Source organism: Macrobrachium nipponense, chromosome 34, assembly GCF_015104395.2.
Source record: "Macrobrachium nipponense isolate FS-2020 chromosome 34, ASM1510439v2, whole genome shotgun sequence".
Taxonomy (NCBI): domain Eukaryota; kingdom Metazoa; phylum Arthropoda; class Malacostraca; order Decapoda; family Palaemonidae; genus Macrobrachium; species Macrobrachium nipponense.
The window spans coordinates 31607559-31614508 of record NC_061095.1 but is presented as its reverse complement, the minus strand read 5'-3'; positions in this window follow the sequence as shown (position 1 = coordinate 31614508).

Sequence of the window (6950 nt, the reverse complement as noted above, 5' to 3'; positions counted from 1 at the left end):
TCAGCACTGAAGTAATCCACAGGTATGACTATGGTCAATGTTTTGTTACACCACTTTTTGGACAATTCAGCTGCATCTTCATCGAGGCAGATGGATTTCCACGACTGACGCTCTTTGCTCTCGATCTCGTCGTGGCAAAACAATGCAGTGGCTTATGTGAGACGAATATCGCCTCAATTGCCTATCCCTCTGAGTTACTGCCATGAAAGTACGCTTCAAAGAAAGCGACCCCCCCTACCCTCTCTCTCTCTCTCTCTCTCTCTCTCTCTCTCTCTCTCTCTCTCTCCTGAATTTCCTTTGGTAATAGATGCACAGAATTGTTCACACTTACATAGACGTATTTTCTGAGTGATTTTTTAATTTTAATTTTTATCTTTTATTTTTGACACATTCTGCTCGTAGTGTTGTCTTCTCTAGGTATATAAAAGGCTCATCTCTCTATAGTCTTGATCTAGAATGTACGCCTCTTTATCTTCGTAGGCGTTCTCTAAAGAAATATAAAATTTGAATTACTAAACAGGATTAATACTTATTCATGCTATTGGCTAGTATATTAGTTGTGTGAAAATGAAGACTATGAATTTTCTTCATACAGTTATTGTACTACCAGGATAGCTCTGGGATGGGTCTCAATTTCACTCATTTTCATTAAGGGCTCAAACGAAATAAGTTATTGTATCCATGAAGTTGCTTTGACTTTTTTATGGGTGTTTTTTTTTCTCTCTCTCTCGTCAAAGACAGCAATGGGCATGCGGTTTATATTTTCTTGTAAATTCAGATGCATTGGCATAAATTTTCCTGCATATACACGTACACACACAATAAAGCGCATATATGTATAAATGTGCACGTACAAAAATACACCTTTATACTTTATATATGAACCTGCATTGTTACACATGCACATACATATTGATATACTCATATAAGCAAATGCATTTATATACATGCAGATAATGATTTTGCATTTTACAAAATAACAAACGCGTGTTTAGTGTGGCATTCAATATTTTTTTTTATTTGAATGCCCTGTTAGTTCTACCATTTTGCAAACGCAATGTATCTGCTCCTAGATATTAAATTCTTTTTAGTACCAACGTACTTTTCATGAATAACACATACACGACTATGTTGATCAAGAAATCGTATACACAGATAAGTGTATATATTCATGAAATTCCTTGCACTCCCTGTTGGAGGAGGATAATTGACGAAGTATCAAGAGACTTGCAACAAGATTAAGGCAACATAATGCAATGCAAGAGTCGCAAACAAAATCAAGAGGCTCTTCCAACATATGAACAACCGTCATGATTTCAGTAATCGGAAAAATGAAACTGAAATTACGTATTGTAAGAACATTGTAGACGAATCATGTATTGTAACTAAAAATTATAAAGAACTTTTTCATTCGTAGATAACAATCTTCAACAATTACCTGGTAAGTAGATTGGTTAGTCATTTTGTTTTATCTTGCGTCATTTAAGTGATACAAGTTTGTGGATCACTAGACCTTTGTCAGGTATAAGAAACTTACAAGCACTGGACACCAGGCAAACTCTGTTTGTTTAATGCTGGGGTCACACATTCACGTATCACGACGGCGTATGCCCACGTATGTGGATCTTGGGCATCATCGCGGTGAAATGACCTTGAACCCTGGTAAACAGGACACGGGCTACCGGACGTAAAGCCAGCGACGTAAATTGCGCCGCAAATGTACGCGCAAAGAAAGCAAGGTCGGACGTCTACCTGGAACTTACGCCGATCAACTTCACGTCAAGACCACGCCCACCGTTGTGGGGCTGTGCTGTTGCCAGGGGTAGGAGCACATTACTACAGTTTTTAATTATTTTTAATTTTTATTCTGTTTGAATCCGCGAAAGACATCTACAACACAGCTGAATATTACAGTTGAAAATTATATGCACACAAAATCGAGATTTATTATCATTGAGAGAGAGAGAGAGAGAGAGAGAGAGAGAGAGAGAGAGAGAGAGAGAGAGAGAGAGAGAGTCAAAGTCAAGTCAAAGTCAAAAACCTTTATTCCATTATAAAATGGTTATTCTGCTACATTACAATATAAATTATTTACATAAAATTCACAATAATTGGATTGTAAAATTTTAGGATATATATACATTCAAGTAAAATTTAAGAAGTATTGCTTAAGTTTCCTTTTGAGAGATTTACCAAGATATATACTTTCTAATTGTACAACAAAAACATTTCAGTAGACGCAATTAGAATAATGGTTGTAAATGAGCACATCACTGATTATATATTAACCCCATTTCTGAATGATATTTATAGGCAATAACCAAGTAACAGTCGACAAGGAATACAATAGTAGTTTTAGGAATTATGATTTATGAACGCTTTGGGAGCTCTTATATAAGATAAGCACTAGAATTGTCTTGCTTCGATTTTACCATTCAGACATACACTTAGACTTATAAAACTGTTGACTATGGGCGATTTATATTTAAGCGATATAGAATAACATCTAATAACTTATCAAACATTCTTAAAAATAAATAGGAATTCTACCTATTCAAGATAATATTTTTTAGATGTATATAGAATTCCTCTTAGATATTTTACATTATTTGTTACACCATTATTGTAAGACTGCTATTCAGAAGAAATAAATATCTTCGACACTTCCATAATCTGAGAATACCGTGTTACCGGGAAAGTGTTCGTGTGTGTGTGTGTGAAAGTTATTCTAGCAGATTATACTATACGTTTGCTGTCTACAAGTGAAGTCTTTTTGTTATTTTGGTTGGGCCTAAGCATTAAAGGTTATTTCAAAAAGGACTACTAGACATCCTAACAATTGTCTTCGTCAGAAATTTACAGTATTTTTTATATTCGTTATCCATTTCCCACTCGCCTTTTATTGAAACATTGTCTCCATACTCTGAATCGTGATCAGCCACCTGAGACACAGAGAAACAGCCCCTGGGCTATGAAGCCATTATCCTGCTCCCACACAAATGGTTCGCACTGCATGGGGGTCCATATAGTACTCGTCCAACCCGGGATATTCATTAGCCTAAAGGAAACCTTACCAATAACACCAGGCCCCAATCCTCTACTGTTCCTGCGTTGCTAATCATAAATTAATTTCTTACTGGAGCAGGTGTGACAGACGACGTAAGCGGTAGATGCCGGAATCCTGTTGACGAAAATGACCCGGTTGTTGATTTCTGGTTGAGATTTGTGTACCGGAACGCTGGAATACTACCCTTGGGAAAATAGAGCCTGGGATTACCCTGTATCCCTATGACCAGATTCCAATTCATTGTTTGATTGATGATAGCGGTCAAAAGTCTGGAGAAAGTGGAAATCGTATTAGGAGCCAGTGCTAAAGGATTATTCCAAAATCCGCCATTGTCAATGAAAGAAATACTGAGACCGTCAGGTCTTGGGATAATCCTGTGGCCATATTTTCAAGTTGATTTCCAACAGATGACCCGAGGGCGCCGACCTGACCTTTTATACCACGCTACAGCGTTGCCATGTCGTACAGGGTTGTAAATGTGTGAATCGGTTTCGCCGTAAGCTGCAGCGCAATTAGGAGGCCCACGTGCTTCGCGGCGGAAAGAAAACAACGACGGCGAACAATGCAGGTGACCCTAGCGCTTACCCCGCAGCAGTCACCGGGGTCCCACGTGCAATGCCTGGAGCTACGTCAGGAGACATTTGGCGTGACCACCCACGACTTGTTTTTGAACATTTCAAAACTGGGAGTGGGTTATGCGGCGCCTTAGTGGGCGGAGCTTAGCACCCGGACGACACGTCGCCGTACGTTTACGATTTTACGTGTGTTTTACGTTACATTTACGGTTTACTGACGTGAGCTGTTGCCAACTACCAATTTCTGCTCATGCGTGGCCGTGCGTGCGTTGATACGTGAATGTGTGACCTTAGCATAACTTTCATTCCGGCGTGGTTGTATGCACACACACACACACACACACACACACACACACACACACACACACACACATATATATATATATATATATATATATATATTTATATATATATATATATATATATATACATCGAGATACAAATGTCCTTCTATCGACAGAAAAATTTTGCCCTTCGGTTAACATATATGAAAATATAATTAATTCTGCGGTTAGAGCGAAATTAGATATTTAAAGGAACATTTGTAGCTCGATGTATGTATATGAATCACGGTAATGTGATATGACTCATATATATATATACATATATATATATATATATATATATATACTATTATTTATATATGTGTGTGTGTGTGTGTGTGTGTGTGTGTATCTGGTGTTTTGTACATGTGCGTACACGAAAACAAGCCGGGAGGCAGTGAATATGATTTGCCTAGTGTCCATGCTTGCGTGTTTCTCATACCACCGAAATGTCTAGAGATATAAAATCTTTGTTAGAGTGTAAAGATATCGCTGTGATGACGTAAGATAAGACAAAATAAGTAATTATTTTACTTACCGGGGGGTAAATTGTCCTAAGATTGTTAACTTAAGAATGGATAAGTTCTTTATAATTTTTTTAGTTACAATACATGGTCTGATATATTGTCATAGATAATTCTGCATATTTATTTCGCTGATATACGAATACAATGTTCAAAAGAATTCTATGTAATTAAATGCCTCTATTCCTGTCTAAAGAGCAGCGTCTGGGATCCCTGTTAATGTTAACAAGCATGAAATGATCGAGTCGGAGTCCTGCAGCTGACACCGGATAATCCTTTATATAGCAGCTGTTAGGGAAAACGTCTCAAGAAAGGGTCAAACACGTTCCCACACTCCAGGTCAGTATCCTTTGTCGATGACCTGACCTGACCTGAGGCAGACTGACCTCGCGCGTAAAGAGGTTTTTATGCCAATTTAGATATCATCTGTCGCCGTTTCTTCCCACGGTCGAGGTTGTATGGGAAGGTCGGGTGTGTGGATGGAGTTTGTTTTCTTTCTCTCTCTCTCTCTCTCTCTCTCTCTCTCTCTCTCTCTCTCTCTCTCTCTCTCTGCTCTTTGCCTCGTTCTCTTGTAGAACGAAATGGAATTCTTCGGTCGGTCAGTTTGAGTGAAAAAGGACTGAAATGCTGACAGGGAAAGATAAGATTTCAGTAATGAACGTTAAGATTACATCGCTTTGATGTGAAGTTTTAGTACCTTACACTTCTAAAACATACGCGCACACAATTACATAAATGTAAATATAAATGTATATTATATATATATATATATATATATAATATATATATATATATATATATATATATATATATATATAGTGATGTGTGTGTGTGTGCGTGTGTGTAGAATCTACCGATCATTTTACCAGTAACGGGTTGTGGTACTTTTACATGGGCATATAATAAATGCTAATTCGAAAAAAAGGTTCGCTATAACTTGGTACCCTGTTGTTTGTTGTTTAACATTAAAGACAATAATAAAAAAAATTGGGTGAATACGTAATTCATTTTCTTCAAGGGTAAATGCGCTTTTGGCTTTCAAAATTCACTGTCAAATCCTCAAAAATCTCCAGTGTTTTTCCGGTCTTCAAGGAGGGATAAACAAAACTGCTTCAACTGGAAAAGCACAGATGGTATTTAAAGTTTTGCAAGCAAAATATGGAAGGCCCCTGTGCTGGATTAGCACTTGAACAAATTGAAGAAAGGTCGAGCTATTAAAAAAATGAATTTGACTAAATGACCTTCACACATGAATATGAAACAACTCCATATTTGGCAAACATTTTGTTACTGCTTGGTTTAGAATGATAAATATAGTACGCAGCTCTTTAAGTGAAATCTATCTGAAGAAATGATTGAAAATTGAAAATCGGCTCTTTTTTTTTTTTTTTTTTTTTTTGTTTTTTTTTTTATTTTTACCAAATTCCTCTATAACATTATAGCACTATGTCTGCATCGTAAAATGTCATTCTAAATATCCGTACTTACATTATTCTGAATAGTTCTTGATAACCCTCTAAATACAGCCGCAGATTTAAACGGGTTTTCTAGCTTTTTGTCGAATTCAGTCAGAAAATACTCTAGTTTTCCAGATGAACCACTTTAGTTGTGGTCACGAGAAGCTTATCATGTTGAAAATTTACTCCAATCTCTTCAGATTATTTAAGGCCAAAATAACCATTTATATAACCCACAGGGTTTTTTTGACGAGCGACTGCAGTATGTGTATTACTGATATTCACTTTTTTTTTTATACGAAATGTTCTCTTGAAAATAATAACCACGTTTATTGTTTAGTTGCGGTAATGCCACATAACAAGATACACTGTTATAAAGTTCCTAGTGAAACTTTTGTGAATGTTTTGTTTACTTTGATTAAATTTACTTCCGGCTTGGTCTTGAAAATACAGATGTTGAAGGATTTTAGCATTAGTTCATTGATCATGTCAGTATCGGGTTGGTTATCCATTTTCAAAGGAGCATTATGCAAAATAGTGCATAAAGTTACCACGAAGCTTACAAGTGACCATGCGAGAACAGAGCAACTACTGAAAAGGGTTTTAAGATCTTATCATTGCCCTAACCCTGTCAATGAAATACAGAAAGCTAAACTTTTCACAAATGAACAAATTCATAAGGAAATTTGTAACAATGTCAAAGGTGTTTTGAATGAGTAAATAATAATAATAAAAAAATGACCACTAAGCAGCTTTTTTATCAGAATTATTAATGATTAAGGTATTTGGCATCTGTTGGTGGTTGCATCGCGAACCATAGAATTAACGTTCTTTTGAATGGTGCTCTAAGGATCCTTTTCGTTTGCACTGAGTAACCTCGAGTGTGTTTCTCAGACCGCTTGTTTTGTCTGATGTTAGAGATCCAGTGTCATGAACGTTACGTTTTCATGTTTGTTTTTCATAAGATAATACTGAAATTCATGTATCTGAGATTCAAGAGTGAA